This window comes from Salvelinus namaycush, chromosome 21, assembly GCF_016432855.1.
Source record: "Salvelinus namaycush isolate Seneca chromosome 21, SaNama_1.0, whole genome shotgun sequence".
In the NCBI taxonomy this organism is placed as follows: Eukaryota; Metazoa; Chordata; class Actinopteri; order Salmoniformes; family Salmonidae; genus Salvelinus; species Salvelinus namaycush.
The window spans coordinates 114,668-132,619 of NC_052327.1; the positions used below are offsets into that span (position 1 = coordinate 114,668).

The 17,952-nt window shown below is 47.9% G+C and overlaps 3 non-coding genes and 3 pseudogenes across 3 annotated transcripts; all 6 read left to right on the forward strand.

Moving 5' to 3' along the window:
- The first annotated feature begins 5,577 nt into the window (after window positions 1-5,577).
- Window positions 5,578-5,754, forward strand: LOC120066920 (annotated as a pseudogene).
- Window positions 5,755-6,084: 330 nt separating this feature from the next.
- LOC120066840 lies at window positions 6,085-6,201 on the forward strand. The gene has a single exon (XR_005478822.1). It is a non-coding gene; the product is annotated as a U5 spliceosomal RNA (small nuclear RNA).
- Window positions 6,202-11,920: 5,719 nt separating this feature from the next.
- Window positions 11,921-12,093, forward strand: LOC120066924 (annotated as a pseudogene).
- Window positions 12,094-12,386: 293 nt separating this feature from the next.
- On the forward strand, window positions 12,387-12,501 carry LOC120066849. The gene has a single exon (XR_005478831.1). It is a non-coding gene; the product is annotated as a U5 spliceosomal RNA (small nuclear RNA).
- A 3,367-nt stretch (window positions 12,502-15,868) lies between these two features.
- LOC120066806 lies at window positions 15,869-16,033 on the forward strand (annotated as a pseudogene).
- Window positions 16,034-16,349: 316 nt separating this feature from the next.
- Window positions 16,350-16,466, forward strand: LOC120066846. The gene has a single exon (XR_005478828.1). It is a non-coding gene; the product is annotated as a U5 spliceosomal RNA (small nuclear RNA).
- Window positions 16,467-17,952: the final 1,486 nt, after the last annotated feature.

The following is a 17,952-nucleotide window of genomic DNA, read 5'->3' on the forward strand; positions in this document are numbered from 1 at the left end:
ATGGATGTGAGGGTGAGGCAGGGGTCGGGAGAAGGACCTGAGTGAATTTTTTGATTGGGAGTGGGGTGTTTAGGGGTATTTTGTAGGTGAGAGGGGGAGGGAAGATGCTTCCCTGATTGTTAGTTTTGGTTTTGGATATTGTTTAGTAGGTTTTTGAGTATAAATTTTTGTTGATGGTTAGAGAGATATATCATTTTATAATTATTTTTAAGATTGGAATATTTTTGTTGGTTTTGAAGGTAATAATAAAAAAAAAAATCTGTTCTTATCAGTATCTGTTCTTATCAGGAGGACGTTGCAGTATGGCTGGGCAGGTACTGCAATGTGAAGGGGCCCCTGGTCCAGGTGAAAGATCCCGATGGGATCTGGACAGGGGCCTGGAGGGTCACTGTCCAGCAGAGGGAGGACCCTGGGGGCTATGGTGGGTTGAAAGCCATCCCATCCACCATAGTCCTCGGAGAGAACAGGGGCCATGTTCACTACCAGGACCAGCCCAAGCTGTGCCGTAAGTGTGGTGAACATGGCCACCTTGCAGACGCCTGTAAAAAGGTCATCTGCATGAAGTGCCGGGAGGTGGGCCACCGCTACGAGGAATGCACGAACGGAAGGTCGTGCAACCTCTGTGGCGAGCGGTCCCACCTCATCCGCGGCTGCCCCTCCTCCTGGGCCAATAAGGTCAGGGCCGAAAGGAGGGAGGTGGCGGCCGTGGACCGGGCTTCCGAGCGCCAGAGGGCTGGAACGGCAGTTGCCGAGGTAGTGGTGGAGGAGACAGTGGTGGAGCCGGTGGTGGTGATGGAGGAGACAGTTGAGGAGGCGGCGGTGGTTGTGGAGCCGGTGGTGGTGGTGGAGGAGACAGTTGTGGAGGTGGTGGCTGTAGTGGAGGGCGCGGAAGGTACAGTGGTGGATGAAGTGGGAGGAGAGGACAAAACCCTCCCCACCCCAACCCCCCTGCCCCAGACTAATGTGACCCCTGAAGGGGAAAGGGCCGAGAGAGACGGCTCTGGAGAGATTTTTAGTAAAAGCTCCCCAAGTGGGTCAGACATAGGGACGGTGTCAGAAAGCACCATGGAGACTGAGTCAGGAGACATGGGAGAAGGGGGATAGATTCTGGAGGAACACCTCCCCCCACGTAAAAGAAACGCTGAGGTGCTCTCCGATCCCGAACAGGGTGATGAGAAAAAGGGAAAGTTGGAATGGGAGAGCTCCCAGGGGGAGGAAGAACCCAGAACCTTCCCCTCCAACTCCCCCAATCAAGTCTCCTTTTTAAGTCCTGTTTTAACCTCCTCTCCCTTCCAACCCCCTTTACCCCGGAAGGAGAGAGAGAAATCACAAGAAAAGTAACCCCCTTTTAACTGTTTCAATGCCTTCTTTTCTTTTAGCACTGTTTTTACTCACCCCTTTTATGGCTTTTAAAATCACCACAATAAATGTTAGGAGTGTAAAAACAGCAACAAGAGCACAGTCGGTTTTATCCTTTTTAGAAAGGTTTAACTCTGATGTGTTTTTATTACAGGAGTGTGGTCAACCCTTTTTATCTTCTTACAGGAAATGGGAGGATAAGTGGCAGCACGGGCCCTCCATTTGGAGTGGTTCCAATTTTAACAAAAACGACGGTGTTGCCATTTTAATCAAGACCCCACAGGTGGTGGTGAGGGGGAACACGGTGGTGGTAGGCGGGCGTGCTCTTTTAGCCAATTGTACTTTTATGGGGAGGGATTTTAATATGCTAAATGTGTATGGTTTTAATGACAAACATGACCGGTGCGCACTTTTAGAAGACCTGCAGTCCCACATGCTAGGGAGGGACCCTCTAGTGGTGGGTGGGGATTTTAATTGTGTTTTAAGTAGAGCAGACAGGAGAGGGGCAGGAGAGGATTTTAAGGTAGACAGGTCAAGTGTTTTATTGCAAGGGCTGTGCATGGATTTTAAACTGACTGACTGTTTTAAAACCCTGCACCCTTCACCTGGACCAGTGGTGACGGCACCAGAGCCTCTCGCATTGATTATCTGTTTACCCGGGACTGTCCCCCAACTGATGCTAGAATAACCCCTGCTTTCTTCTCAGATCACGTAATGCTGACGTGCACCCTTTCACTAACTTCGGGTGTGACTGTGGGAAGAGGGCCCTGGAAATTGAACTGCTCCCCTTTAGAAGATGATAGAGTAGTTAGTCAGTACCGGGAGCAGTTCAGCCAGTGGCAGACGCTACAGGACTTCTTTGACACACGAGCACAGTGGTGGGAAATGGTGAAGGGAAGGACGAGGACCTTCTTTGGAAAGATAGGAAAGGAAAAAAGCAGAGAAAAAGATAGACGCATGGTGGGACTGCAAAAGCGACTGGAAAGGTATTTTAATTTATGCCAACAGGGCCTTGATTTTAACCAAGAAATTAAAGAAGTAAAGAAGGAAATGGCATTTTTAGCAGAACAGAAAAGTAAGGGGGTTATTTTAAGAAGTAAAGAAAGGGAATTAGAAGAGGGGGAGAAGTGCACCAGGTACTTTTTTAAGAAAATAGTTAGTAAGGGTAGGACAATAACAGGGTTAAAAAACAAGGATGGGGTTTTAAAAACAGACACAGAAGGAATAAAGGAAGTGGTCGAGGTTTTTTACGGGGAACTGTTTGGGGAAAAAGAAGTATGTGAAGAAATGATGGGGGACCTTTTAACATACATTGACAAGACCTTACCCAACACAGACGACCTGACAAAAGACATGACGAGGACAGAAATTGACCAAGGACTGAAACATTTTAAGAGGGGTAAATCACCGGGGGAGGACGGCCTCCCTTTGGAGTTTTATCTGACCTTTTGGGATGTTTTAGCCGACGAACTTCTGACTGTTTTTACTGACTTTGAACATCTGGACAGACTACATGACAGTTTTAGAGTGGGGATCGTGACTCTTTTATATAAGAAAAACGACAGGACTGACCTGAAGAACTGGAGACCGATTACCCTTTTAAACTTTGATTGTAAACTTTTTACTAAGGTTTTAACACTCAGAATGTCTTCTGTTTTAGGGGAGGTGATCCACCCGGACCAAACCTGTGCCGTTCCCGGAAGGAAGATCACGGACAGCCTGATACTGATCCGAGATGCCATCTGTTATGCGAGAGACAGAAACATGCGGCTTGTAGTCCTAAATTTAGATTTTGAAAAAGCCTTTGATCGGGTCTCGCACCAGTACCTCTAAGGTACTGCAAAAAATGGGTTTCCCGGACAGGTTTTTAGCTTGGGTGGGACTGCTGTACGGGGACATCACCAGCAAAATCCTCGTAAATGGGCATCTGTCAAAAACAGTGGGAGTACACTGCGGCGTCCGTCAGGGCTGTCCATTATCTCCTCTTCTGTTCGTGGCCTGCATTGAACCACTGGCACAGGTCTTGAGAAGAGACCAACGGATCAGTGGGGTGGGTATCCCGGGGAGTGGGGGGGATGACCGCCAAGTGCGTTTTTTACATGGACGACGTCAACATTTTATGTACCGACCTTTTATCCGTCGACAGGACCCTGGACAGGACTGACTGGTACGGACGAGCCTCTGGGGCGAGACTGAATAGATGTCACGGCTCCTCCTCTGCAGTGCAGGGGCGGTTCCTCCTGCAGGCAGAGGAGGGTCGTTAGTGATTGGAGCCACCTGGGCTCAGGGTATAAAACTACTTCACTAATCACCTCTCTCTCTCTCTCTGCTCCTCCAGGTATGCTCATGATTTGTTTGTTCCTTTGTAGTTTTGCATAGTTTTCACTCAGTCATGTTCTCACACACATATTCACGCATCCATGCACTTTACATAGACCTTACATCATGATACTTCCACACCTCATTCCTTTTTCTTAGTTTAAGTTAATAGTTTGTTTATAATAAAGAACACTTTTAAATTGGCCTATACCTGTTGTTCGTGTCCCCTCATTTTTGTCACAGGCTATGAGCCGGCTTGTGACAATAGAGACAAGACAGAGGCCAAATTTTTCGGACCGTGGGCAGACCCAGACTTGACCAGACTACCTCTGACAGTCAAAACGACGGACATAAGGGTACTGGGGGTAAAGTTTGACCGGGAGGGAGGAGGGAGCGGTAACTGGAGTGGGATCCTGGGGACAGTAAGACAGAGACTGGGTTTTTGGGGACTACGACAGCTGACTTTTGAGGGCAAGGTTTTAATCATTAAAGCTGTGATTTTACCTGTGCTTTTATTAATCAGTTCTGTTTTTATCCCCCCACGAAGGAGTATTTTAGCCCTGGAGCGGATGCTCTTTTACTTCCTGTGGGGAAGCAAGTGGGAGAGGCTGAGGAGGGAGGTGGTCAAGAGGCCCAGGTCCAAGGGGGGGAAAGGCTTGCCTGACCTCTACTTGTTCCTGCGCAGCCGCTACACAGCGTTACATCTGACTCTTGCCACCTCCCCGGTCAACAACAAGACCCAGGCCCTCGCACGGTTCTGGCTGGGATCTTACCTCAGGACTCTGGGGCTGATCCCAGTCGACCTGCGAGCCCCAGTCTCTTTCCTGCTCCCCACTCACTACGCCCAGCTCCAGAAATTTTTAAGACATTTTAAACTGGAAAAAGAAGCAGTCACGGTTTTAACTAAACACCGCTCTCTTCTCTCTCTTGTGCAGGATCGGGAACCAGTGTGTCCAGCACGCGGGCTTGCTATAGGCGAGCCCACAACAGTTTGGCGTAACGTGGCCCATCCTGCTCTCATGAATCGGCATCGGGACCTGCCCACGAGATCCTCCCGGTCAGGGCCGTTATGCACTCACGGGGCATGGCGAGGACATCCGCGTGCCCCCGACCAGGCTGCGGCCAAGAGGAGTCGGTGAGGCACCTGCTCTGGGAGTGCAGAGCCGCCAGGGACCTGTGGAAGGAAGCAGGCCCCCTGATCACCCCGTGTCTGCCAGCAGGGGAGGACCTAATGCCTCAGCTCGTGCTGTATGGGGTGGGCCGAAGGCCTATTCCATCGAAGGCCTTCACCAAGCTCTGGCCCACCCTCACGTGCCTGAAGGACACCCTGTGGTCCTCCCTTAACCTGCTGGTAGCTAAAAGTGTAGAGACCACGCCCCAGGCAGTGGCCGTGGTAGCCACGGAAGCCCTGGGGTGGTACGGAAGGAAGGGGGCCTCGACCCCAGACGAAGGGTCCCCCACAACACCCTAGGTCCCGGCGGCCACGGCCTGACAGCGCTGCGGCGCCTAGGGCGATGCGCCTAGGGGAGGGATCTCCTCTGGGCCCCGAAGGATGGGACGGTAGTTTATCCAGAGGAGCAGGATGAGGCGAGTTTGATAAGGACTCACCCCGCTCCTGTACAAAGGACCGAAGACAGCTTTTTAACATGTTTTTCATGTCTTAAAAACGTTTTACCTTTGTTAAATCATTAGAACACATTTTAAATGGCTTTTACAGATTTGATGTTTTTACAAGAAAAGTACTTTTATTCAAGGATGTTTTCATTGTTTTTAACATGTACTTTTTAACAAATTTAAATGTAACTTTCAAATGCTGTGTTTTATGCCTTATTGCCGTTTTTATGTGTATGAAATGATGTAAAAAATGTATGAGCTGTTTTTTAAAGGAAATGTGTCAATAAAACTTTTCCAAAAGAAAAAAAATCTGTTCTTATCAGTTTAATATCTGATACGTCCCCCGTCGGGGGACTACATATTAAATGGATTTTTCGAACAGGGAGTCGGAAATGGGGCTTGCTCCGTCCGCTCCACGCATCGACCCGGTATTGCAGTACCTCCGGGAACGGTGCAACACATTTCTCCCGTTGTCAAGGAAAAAAAGACACAAAGCTATCTAAACAGCTAGCTAGCTAGCAGCAGAAGGAAAGGAAGAAAAAGAAACATCCAAAGTGAAAGTAGGGCGAAGCACTCGTCGTGGGTTCTCCCGTTTCCCACCATTTTAGTGGTGGGAAAAAAACGTTGGTCAGGATAGTGAGTGAGTGAGTGAGTTAGTCTGTCGGTCTGTCTGTGACTTTTTACCCACACACAGCCCTGGAAAAGTTGGCAGAGTGGGTTGGGTGACCACCCGCGAGTTCTCGGCCTAGAGTGCACAGAGTGTGTCTCGGGCCCCGACCTCTGACTTCCATACGACTCTGGTTTCTCTTCATTACGCACAAGCCTTTCGCCTTTTACTAAAGACTTCCGTGGAGAGGAACACTTATGAGTTCAAAGTATTTTTGGAAGGGCTTTGCTCCTGGCAGAGCTCGGTATAGCTTGTTTCAAGAGAAAGTGACAGAGATGATGATGCCGCCGCCGCCGCAGAGACTTTTTGCTCATGCGTTTGACTTAGAATCGGACCGGTGTATTTTTCCACTCAAAGTAGTCGCTAAGGGCAATTGAGTTCAAGCCCGACGACTGGCGTATTTGCCGGGCTTTGAACAAATAGTCGTCGCACTAGGCGTAAAGAGCTAGTGACTTAAAGACGCATTGGCGACTTAAAAAAAAAAACACCCGCCTGTCTGTCGTCAGGGAAAGGTTGGGTGGGGGGTTGGGTGGGTGGGGGGGTGGGGGGGAGAGGAGGAGGAGCCACCTTTTGCCAAACCGCCAAAGTCTGCCGAGACCCCCGGGTGCCCGGCGGGTGCAGGGGTCCATTTGTGGGTTATCGCTTCTCGGCCTTTTGGCTCAGATCAAGCTTGGTACCGAGGTGCCCCAGAGCTCGCTGAGTCAGAAGGTCGAAGTAGGAGGGCGGTAAAAAGTTTTTTGGTTTACATTAATCAAATCTAGAAAGTTTTTGGTTTTTCTTTTTGTCTGGAGGAGAACGTCGTTCTCCTTGCGGAGATGGCGAGGAGTTCATCGAGTGGTTCGGTCCCAGGGATCGGGCTGGCCAATACCATACGGTTTTCATGGAATGAGAAGGATGAAGAACCATTTGGACGAGAGGTATTTGGGAGAACAATCCTGATTGGGGTGCTTAAACTGACTGTAAAGGATGTATTTTGCCTTCAAGGTAATTCTTTGGATGGAACTTTTGATGTAGCGTTCTACACAGAGAGTAAGCATGAGGAGATACTTAAAAAAGTGAGAGCGTTGAGTGATACGAGGCCGATGTGCCATTATTTGGTGAAGAGCTTGGCTAGAAACAATTTCCGGGTTGTGACGGTGAATATGTATAACCCCTACGTCAAGGACGAGGAGGTGAGGGCCTTTCTGGGGAGATAAATGGATAATGTCTCCTCAGTAAGGCACCTCAAGGATTCTTTGGGATTCTGGAATGGCAGGAAAGGCTTTCAGGCCCTCCTCAGAGAGGACCCTAAAGGACTGGGTGGGTACCTTCATCCCCCAGCTATGTTCTCCCTGGGGGCTGACAGGGGGACATTGTACTATGTACGTCAGCCCCCATTTTGCAGGCGCTGTATGGCCTATGGACACATCCTGGCCTCGTGCAGCACTAGAAGGTGCAGATTTTCTGGATCCGGCGAGCACGAGGCCAAGGACTGTGACGAGCCGAAGGCTTGCCACGGGTGTGGATCTAAAGAGCACCTGTGGCGGGATTGCCCGGCTCGTCAGCGGTCATACGCGTCGGCGGTTGGAGGGGGAGCAAGAGCAGGGGATGGGGGAAGAAGAGGAGGGGAAGGAAGGCCATCTCAGGCCCAGAGCGCGGGCCCAGAGGGAAAGGAGAAAGGAGTGACAGCTGGAGGAGAGAGGGAAAGCGAAGACCCGGGAGCAGAAGAAGGAAAGGAGGCGAAAGGAAGAAAGGGAGTGGAAGAACAAAAGAGAGCAACAGTGGAGGGAGAGGTGGTGGAGGAGTTGCCGGTGGCGGGGCCTGTGGAGGGCGGAGGAGGGGGAGAGGGGGAGGAGGGGGGAGAGGGGGTGCAGGGGTGGGGGATAGCCTGTCGAGCTTCCTGGAAGCAATGGTGGAGGAGCTAGCGGGGAAGGGGGGTGGTGTCTCCCAGTTACCTCGTACATCATAGAAGAAAGGGAAGAGGAGGGGGAGCTCGACAGGAAGTGAGAAGGAGGGGGGTTGGGAAGGGGAGGTGGGGGCTAAGCGAGTGATGGGGAGAAGAGTACTTTGGTCACGCTGTTTTCCTCAGCCCCTCATCCTATGGCGGAGGGTGAAACCAGTTTTGGGGCTCAGGGCTGTTTGTCTGGGGGGGGGATCTCAAATCCTGTTTGGGGAGATGGGATCCCCTACTCTCAGCCCAGCAGCCTACAGGGAGGGAGGGTTGGAGGGTGATGGTGGGGAACCCAGGATGCAGGGCACTCCAATGCCTAACACACTGCCTGCATCCTGGGTTAGAGAGATGGAGGAGGACGGGGGGGCGTCAGTAGAGGAGAGGACGTCCCTGCAGGATGAGATGGAGCAGGGGAGCGTCGGGTGAGTCTGTTTTTTGTTGGTTTGGTTTTTTGGTTGAGGTGTTGTTTTATTAATGAATATTTCTGTTAATTTGTTTAGTTTAAATGTAAGGGGTTTGAGGGACTTTGTTAAGAGGAGGGCGGTTTTTAGTTTTTTGGAAGGGGTGGGTTTTGATGTTTGTTTTTTACAGGAGGTTCACCTAAGGGATGGAGGGGATGTTGATAGGTTTAGGAGGGAGTGGGATAAGGGGGAGTCAGTTTGGGGTATAGGTGGGGTTCATTCAACGGGGGTGGGGATTTTGTTTGGGAATAGGGAAGTGAAATTAGAGGGCACGTTTGTTGTGATGCAGGGGAGGGTTTTGGGGGTAGATATCACGTTTAGGGCTAGTAGGTATAGGTTAGTGGTGGTGTATGGGCCACAGGTGGCGGCAGACAGGAGGGAGATGGTGGACTGTCTGACGCCCCTGTGTGTTACAAATAGGCACTTGGTGATAGGGGGAGATCTTAATATAGATTTAGGGGTAGGAGGGGATAGTAGTGCAGGGGCCATCACCGGGCTAATGGCTTGCCATGGTCTGGTTGTTGGTGGCCTGCACACTACTCCGACAATGGCCAGTCCTACATGGCGCAACTCCAGGGGGGTTGCGCGGAGGCTCGACTATATTTTTGTATCCAGGTCTTTGGGTCAGTTGTCTGGGCGGTTGGTGCCTGTTTTCTTTACAGATCACGACGGGGTGCTCCTGCAGGTGGGGTCGCCAGTCTGCCTCTTCGGTAGGGGGTACTGGAAATTAGATCGGGATCTACTGGATGAGCAAGCTTTTGTCAATGCCGTTACAGGGGTGTTTCGGAGGCTTGAAGGTCTCCGGTCCATGTGCGAGGGGGTGTTAGAGTGGTGGGATATAGTAAAGGTAAGGATTAGGGCCTTTATTATAGGATATAATAAGAGGAAAAAAAGGGAGGAAAGGAGGGAGGTGGATCGTATCCAAAGGTTAATCGAACTCGAGTACGAGGCAGGCAACCTCGGCGGGTCTTTTGACTGGGAGAGATCCACAGCCCTGAAGGCGCAGCTCAGGGAGCTGCAGGAGCAGAAGGCTCGAGCTTTCCTGGAGCGTGCACATAGTGGCTTTTTAGAACACAACGAGACTTGTTCCGCCATGTTCTTTAAGTCAGTTAAGAACAGACAGAGTAGGAAGATAATGTATGGGGTTAGGGAAGAAAATGGGAGTGTAGTGAGTAAACCAAAGAAAATGGTCAGGGTGACAACTGACCATTTCCGAGGGTTTTTAAAAGAAAGGGATGTAGATGTAGAGCAGGGAAATGTGTTTTTAGAACACTTGTCCCGGCGATTGCCGGAGGACGTTAGAGAAGCGATGGAGGCTCAGATCTCCCTCGAAGAGGTTGAGAGCGCCCTCAGGAGGATGGGAAAAGGGAAGGTGCCTGGGATGGATGGGCTACCGGCCGAGTTTTACCTCAAGTTTTGGGGTATACTTGGACCGGTGGTACTAGAAGTCTTGAAGGCCATCCTCGAGACGGGTGTCCCGGGGGGATCAATGGTAGTCGGTGTGCTGTCACTTCTTTACAAGAAGGGGGACGCAACAGACCTTGGCAACTGGCGGCCATTGACCATGCTGTGTGTAGATTATAAGCTGCTTGCAAAGGTCTTAGCGGACCGTTTGCGCACAGCCCTTCCCTACGTCGTCCACGAGGATCAGACGTGCGGGGTAGAGGGACGGTCTATTAGATGGAACCTACAGTTGATCAGGGACTCCATCGCTTGGGTTGAAGATAGAGGTCTGCCTTTAATGGTAGCAGCGCTAGATCAGGCGAAAGCCTTTGATCGCGTGAATAGATCATTTCTATTCAGGGTATTAGGTAGATAAGATTAGGGGGGAAGTTTATAGGATGGATCCGTACTTTATATGTCGGAGCGGGGTGCCGAGTAAGCGTAAACAGTCACTTGGGTGACGTTTTTGACATCTCGTCTGGGGTCAGGCAGGGGTGCCCGCTCTCGGCTCTCCTCTTCGTTCTGTACATGGAGCCTCTGGGGGCTGCCATAAGGGCAGACACAGGGGTGGAGGGCTTGTTGATCCCTGGAAGTGGCGGGCTGCGTGTTAAGATGACGCAGTACGCCGACGACACTTCCTTGCTGCTTTGCAAGGACTCGTGCCTGACAAGGTCCCTTGCCATAATTGGGGACTTCACCCGAGCGTCGGGAGCTGTTCTGAATCACGAAAAGTCTTCCGTCAAGTTTTTCGGAAGATGGCGCGGTAGGACGGATGTGCCCGGAGGTTATCTCTCTGTAACGGGGCTCTGAGGATTCTCGGGGTCCATTTTGAGACCTCCGGCACAGCGACGCTGAACTGGAACATGGGTATCAGTGGTACAGAGGAAGCTAGCGATGTGGAGGGCTAGGTCTTTGTCCTTTATAGGCAAAGTCCTGGTTCTCAAGGTGGATGTATTGCCGTCTCTTTTGTATTTGGCGTACATCTACCCATTGCCGGCTTGTCTGAGGAGGCCTCTAGTGAGGCTTGTGTTTCAGTTCATGTGGGGTGGCAGATACGAGTGTGTCGCCAGGACACGCATGCTCTGTCCCATCGGGGAGGGAGGTAGGGGGGTACCGCATCTCCCCCTCAAGCTGGATGCAATTTTTGTTTCTTTTTTGTTGACAGAGCTTGCTCATCCAGTGATACACCCGTCCGGTTACCTCCTGCGGGTGTTCTTCTCGTATCAGGCGAGAAGCGTAATGGTGTGGTCTAACACGGGTCCTCGGGCGGAACAGCTGCCGTGGCACTTTGGTCATGCGGCCAAGTGGGTGTGTGCGCACCCCGAGGTTGAAGTTGCCCGAGTAGGTTTAGACCACAGGCACCTGTACGAGGAGGTCAGACGGGCAGGGAGTCCGGCGCCTGTAGTGGGTATCTCGGAAGTGGTCTGGGAGGGAGTGCAGGCGCGGGGCCTGGACAACAGGCTCAAGGACCTGAATTGGTTGAGCCTCCACAAGTGCTTGCCGGTGCGTTCTATTATGTACCGGCATAGTTTGGCGCGATCCCCCACCTGTCCAAGATCCTCTTGTGGCAGGGAGGAGACTGTGCGTCATGCCTTTTGGGACTGTGCCTTTGCCGGAGTAGTATGGGCTAGGGCACGGGTTTTGTTAGGGATGGTTAGAGGGGATTTTGTATTGACGTGGGCAAGGTTAGAGAGAGGTGTAGGGAGAGCTAGAGGAACGGATAGGGACAGGTTTCTGCTCTTGCTTCTCATGAGTCTCTTTAAGCGGGGGCTGTGGGAAGCCAGGCAGAACATGGTTAAGACAGGGAGAGATTGGGTGGTGGACGGGATAGTGAGGAGGGTGGGAGGAGATTTGAGGGGGAGGATGAAGAGGGAGGAGATGAAGTGGGGGCAGAATGCTGCTCGGGAGAGGTGGAAAGGGGGTTTAGGGCTGGGATTAAATTAGATTTGTAAGAGGATAGATTAGGGACGAGGAGATAGGGAAAGGTAGTTTGTAGGATGACGGGAGGGAAGATGCTCCCCCGAGTTTTTGTTTTGGGGATTATAGTTTTGTTTAAAATTAAAATGCCGATTTTTGATTTTGATTGAAAATTATGGTTTTTGTATTGAACGGTATTGAATGTAATAAATTATTTTTTCTAAAAAAAATCTGTTCTCATCAGTTTAATATCTGATACGTCCCCCATCGGGGGACTACATATTAAATGGATTTTTCGAACAGGGAGTCGGAAATGGGGCTTGCTCCGTCCGCTCCACGCATCGACCCGGTATTGCAGTACCTCCGGGAACGGTGCAACACATTTCTCCGGTTGTCAAGGACAAAAAAAGACACAAAGCTATCTAAACAGCTAGCTAGCTAGCAGCAGAAGGAAAGGAAGAAAAAGAAACATCCAAAGTGAAAGTAGGGCGAAGTACTCTTCGTGGGTTCCCCCGTTTCCCGCCATTTTACTTAAAATAAACGTTGGTCAGGATAGTGAGTGAGTGAGTCTGACTTTTTACCCACACACAGCCCTCGAAAAGTTGGCAGAGTGGGTTGGGTGACCACCCACCCGCGAGATCCCGGCCTAGAGTGCACAGAGTGTGTCTCGGGCCCCTACCTCTGGTTTCTCTTCATTACGCACAAGCCTTTCGCCTTTTACTAAAGACTTCCGTGGAGAGGAACATTCGAGTTCAACGTATTTTTGGAAGGGCTTTGCTTCTGGCAGAGCCCGGTATATCTTGTTTCAAGAGAAATTGACAGAGATGATGACGCCCACCGCCGAGACTTTTTGCTCATGCGTTTGACTTCAATCGGACTGACCGGTGTATTTTTCCACTCCAAGTAGTCGCTAAGGGCAATTGAGTTCAAAGAGCTAGTGACTTAAAGACGCATTGGCGACTTAAAAAAAAAAAACACCCGCATGTCTGTCTGTCTGTCGCCAGGGAAAGGTTGGGTGGGGAGGAGGAGCCACCTTTTGCCAAACCGCCAAAGTCTGCCGAGACCCCCGGGTGCCCGGTGGGTGCAGGGGTCCATTTGTGGGTTATCGCTTCTCGGCCTTTTGGCTAAAATCAAGTGTGTGGCATGACCGCAGTTTGATCAGCGAAAGGAAAGAGAAGGTGATGGCGACGGGAGACTTTACGTCGGCCCCTGCGGCGCGACTTTTGAACACAATCCGGTTTGTCGGGAAAGAAATGGACGGAATGCAGTTCGTTATGGGAAGAAGGAGTTTTGTGTGATTACAATTTGGCAGACACATATAGGAGACATAATAAGAATGGTATAGGGCATACATGGAGAAACTCAAGAGGAGCAAGCAAAATATTAGACTATCTGTTTGTATCCAAGACCACCCAAAGCTTGAGTTTCTCCATATATCCAAATTGGTTTTCAGATCATGACACAATTGGGGTTTCTTGTGAAATTAAAGGGGTGGAGATAGGAAGAGGATTTTGGAAGTTAAACACGAAGGTGCGGAATTTAGAGCCGAGTTTGCGTCTTTTTATAATTCATGGAGGGATATGAAATCGTCATTTAAAAACAGCTGAATGGTGGGAGGCGGTAAAAATCAAAATAAAGTATTTTTGTCAAATTTATAGCAAAAGGAAAAAACAGGAAGAAAGGCATCTTGAGAAAGAACTGCAAGATGAATTACAGGCCATACATGCTGAAATAAATGAGGGTAAGCAGGTGTGTGGGGAGGAATACAGAAAACAACATTGAAACAAAGGTCAAGAACTTTACGTTTTTGGCCAAAATAACAGAAAAAGAACAAGATGAAAAATGTTCAAAGTTTTTTTTCTTCCAGAGTATTAAAGAAAAACAAAGAAAGTCTGTAATTACCAAATTAGAAACAGGTAGGGGGAAAGTTACAAAAAAAGAAGATTTAATGACGCACGCTCAGGAGTTTTACCAAGCTTTGTTTAAGAAGAGAGAAGTGGATAAAGCAAGAATGGAGGAATTATTAAATAGTATAAGCAAAAAACTAAACAATGAAGAAAGGACACATTTAGAAAGGGAGGTATCCAAAAAGGAAATAGAGGAGGCAATGAAATCTCTGAAGGCCGATAAAACACCTGGGAGTGACGGATTACCAAAAGAATTTTATTGTTGTTTCTGGGGTATCCTGGGTGAGGATTTACTGGAGGTGTACAAAGAGATCTTGGTCGAGGGGATGATGCCGGAATCTATGAGGTCCGGCGTAATAAGCTTAATTTACAAGGGAGAAAAAGAGCTTTTAAAAAATTGGAGGCCCATTACCTTGCTAAATGTGGACAATAACATTTTTGGGAAAGTAATAAATAATAGGCTGAAAGAGGTGATGCCTAGCTTGGTTAATGAGGACCAGACATGCGGGATTATGAATAGGTCTGCAACATACAACCTACAGTTAACCAGAGATGTGATCGTTCGGGCCAAGGACAGAAACCTACCGTTGTGTGTGTTGAATGTCGATCAGGAGAAGGCGTTCGACAGGGTCAGTCATGGCTTCCTGTTCTCAATTCTAGAAAGAATGAATTGTGGTACAACTTTGGTTAATTGGGTTAAGACAATGTACAATAAGGCATACAGTAGAGTACAAATCAACGGGTTTCTCAGCAAACCGGTACTACAAGAAGGTGGGGTGAGACAGGGGTGCCCATTGTCACCACTACTGTACGTGTTATTTGCTGAACCGCTAGCGAATTTGATGAGGAATGATACAGGTATAGACGGGGTGCATATCCCAGGGAGTAACGGAGAAAGGGTTAAAATTGCCCAGTATGCAGACGACACCACTTTGTTTCTATGTTCTGACCGAGCGATAGATAGGGCGATCGTACTGTTGAAAACTTATGGAGAAGCAGTGGGGTCAAAAGTTAATTTGGGGAAGTACTGCGATGCCTGGGAAGGGAGAACAGAGGGCAAGGGAGGCATAATTGTCTGTAAAGATGGGCTAAAAATATTAGGGGTGTATTTCTTTCAAGAGGACGGGATAAAGGAGAATTGGGAAGGAAAGATTGAAAAAGTAAAGGTAAAACTCAATATGTGGAAAAGCAGAAGGTTAACGATCAGCGGAAAGATTATGGTAATATAAACAGATATATTACCAACCTTAATCTTAATGGTGTTTCCAATCAATGCCAGGAGCAAAATCGTTGTGACAAGGTTGATATTTTCATTTATATGGGGCGGCTCATACGAAAGTGTAAAGAGAGAGATGATGTATGGGAAAGTATCAAAGGGAGGGAGGGACATCCCATGTCTGTCGGTGAAACTGGATTGTCTTTTCCTCAATCAGATGTGTAAAACCTTGTTGAAAGGAATACAACATAAATCATTTTTTTTTTGTCAGGTTGTGGTTCGGGTCCACTTTAAGAGGGATGTTACCTTGGGACAACAGGGTTCCGAATGCAGAGGTTAAACCTAAGTATTACGCACAGGCCATATCATTTCTGAAAATACACAAAGGAAATTGAAAGAGAGGTCTTATTGGACCACAGGAAAATGTATGAAATTATAAGGAAAAACTGGGAGCAGAGATATGAGGCTGATCTGAAAGTAGTTAATTGGGAGGGGATACAACCAAAATGGATGGATAACGAGTGCAAGGATTTGGGATGGCTGTGTGCTTTAAATAGGTTGGCCGTAAAGGAGAGGATGTATAGGCACAACTGCGCAGTGAACGCAGAGTGCCCCAGGTGCAAAAAAAGTGAAACTGTAATGCATGTATTCTGGGAGTGTGGTTTTGCAAGAGATTTCTGGGGAAAGTGCGCACCCGTTATTAACATGGTCTGTAACAAGATCGTTTTGAATGGTAAGAATATAGTGTATGGAGAGGAGATCCTAACACTGCCAAAGGAACAGTTCAGAGCCGTGTGGGGTATTATTAGTTTGGGGAAGCTGGTACTGTGGGAAAAAGGGAATGTTTGTATTAAAAAGGAGAAAGACAAAACGGTACCAGCAGATGCCTTCTATTTGTTTTTATGGAAGTTAAGAAATGTGATTGAAATGGACAAATACGTGCACGGGGAAGACTTTTGTAAGGGAATTTGGGGAAGTGTAAAACTTGTATAAAAATGGAAAAGTGTTGATGGAAAAAGAATGTCACAGTAAATTGTAAATTTTTGTAATAAAAAAAAAAAAAAAAAAAAAATGTTCTTATCAGTTTAATATCTGATACGTCCCCCATCGGGGGACTACATATTAAATGGATTTTTCGAACAGGGATTCGGAGATGGGGCTTGCTCCGTCCGCTCCACGCATCGGAACGGTGCAACACATTTCTCCCGTTGTCAAGGAAAGAAAATACACAAAGCTATGTAAACAGCTGGCAGAAGAAGAGAAGGAAAGGAAAAAAACATCCAAAGTGAAAGTAGGGCGAAGCGCTCTTCATGGGTTCCCCCGTTTCCCGCCATTTTACTTAAAAAAAAAAAAAACGTTGGTCAGGATAGAGTGAGTGAGTGAGTGTGTCTGTCTGTGTGTCTTTTTACCCACAGCCCTGGAAAAGTTGGTAGAGTGGGTTGGGTGACCACCCACCCGCGAGATCCCAGCCTAGTAGTGCACAGTGTGTCTCGGGCCCCGACCTCTGACTTCCATACGACTCTGGTTTCTCTTCATTACGCACAAGCCTTTCGCCTTTTACTAAAGACTTCCGTGGAGAGGAACACTTACGAGTTCAAAGTATTTTTGGAAGGGCTTTGCTTCTGGCAGAGCCCGGTATATCTTGTTTCAAGAGAAATCGACAGATGACACCGCCGACACTTTTTGCTCAGGCATTTGACTTCAAATCGGGCCGACCGATCGACCGGTGTATTTTTCCACTCAAAGTAGTTGCTCGGGCAATTGAGTTCAAGCCCGACGACTGGCGTATTTGCAGGGCTTTGAACAAATAGTCGCACCAGGCGTAAAGAGCTAGTGACTTAACCTTTTGTCAATATGGGGGCGCTGTTTTCACTTTGTAAAAAATCGTTCCCAAATTAAACTGCCTCGTACTCAATTCTTGCTCGTACAATATGCATATTATTATTACTATTGGATAGAAAACACTCTAGTTTCTAAAACCGTTTGAATTATATCTGTGAGTAAAACAGAACTCATTTTGCAGCAAACTTCCTGTTAGGAAGTGAGAAATCTGAAATCGAGGGCTCTGTTCCAGGGTCAGTTTATTAATTTCTATGGGTCTACATGCACTGCATACGCCTTCCACTAGATGTCAGTAGGCAGTGAGAGTTGGAATGGGGTGTCTAGCTAGATCTGAGGCCGAACAAGACGTCTTGGAACTGAAGGTCTGGTCTTTTCACCGTTCGTCTTGGCGCGAGACAGACCTCAGGATTGCGTTCTGAAAAGCTGTCGTTATAGGCGTTAGATATATCCGGCTCTGATTTTATTCGATATGTGTTAAAAACATCATAAACTAGTTATATTAAACCGACTTATAGCAGTTTATATCAGTTGATTGCGATTTTCTGGAATTTCTTTGTCTTGCGTTATTGTGCGTTGGACACTGCTGCGCCACATGGCTAGCGTTGGCTGCTAATTCTACAGATGAAGAGGGCATTCTACAACCAAACAACGATTATTCTGGACAAAGGACAACTTGTACAAGATTCTGATGGAAGCTCATCAAATAGTAGGAACCATTTATGATATTATTTCGTATTTCTGTCGAAAAATGTTTAGACTATATTCCGCCCAGATTTTGGGCGCTGTTTCGCTATAACGTAAGCTGTATGTCGTAATAAGGTTATTTTTAAAAATCTAACACAGCGGTTGCATTAAGAACTAGTGTATCTTTCATTTGCTGTCCAACCTGTATTTTTTAGTAAAGTATATGATTAGTTATTTGATTAGATGATGTGAGTGTCAGAAATATATCCGGATTATTTTGGGCAGTTTGGCTAGTATTCACATTGTTCAACCACGAATTGTACCGCTAAATATGCACATTTTCGAACAAACCATATATGTATTGTGTAATATGATGTTATAGGACTGTCATCTGATGAAGTTGTTTCTTGGTTAGTGACTATTTATATCTTTATTTGGTCGAATTTGTGATAGCTACCTATGCAGTAAAAAAATGGTGGAAATATGCGGTTGGGTCTTTTGCTATCGTGGTTAGCTAATAGAAATACATAGTGTTTTCCCTGTAAAACATTTTAAAAATCGGAAATGATGGCTGGATTCACAAGATGTGTATC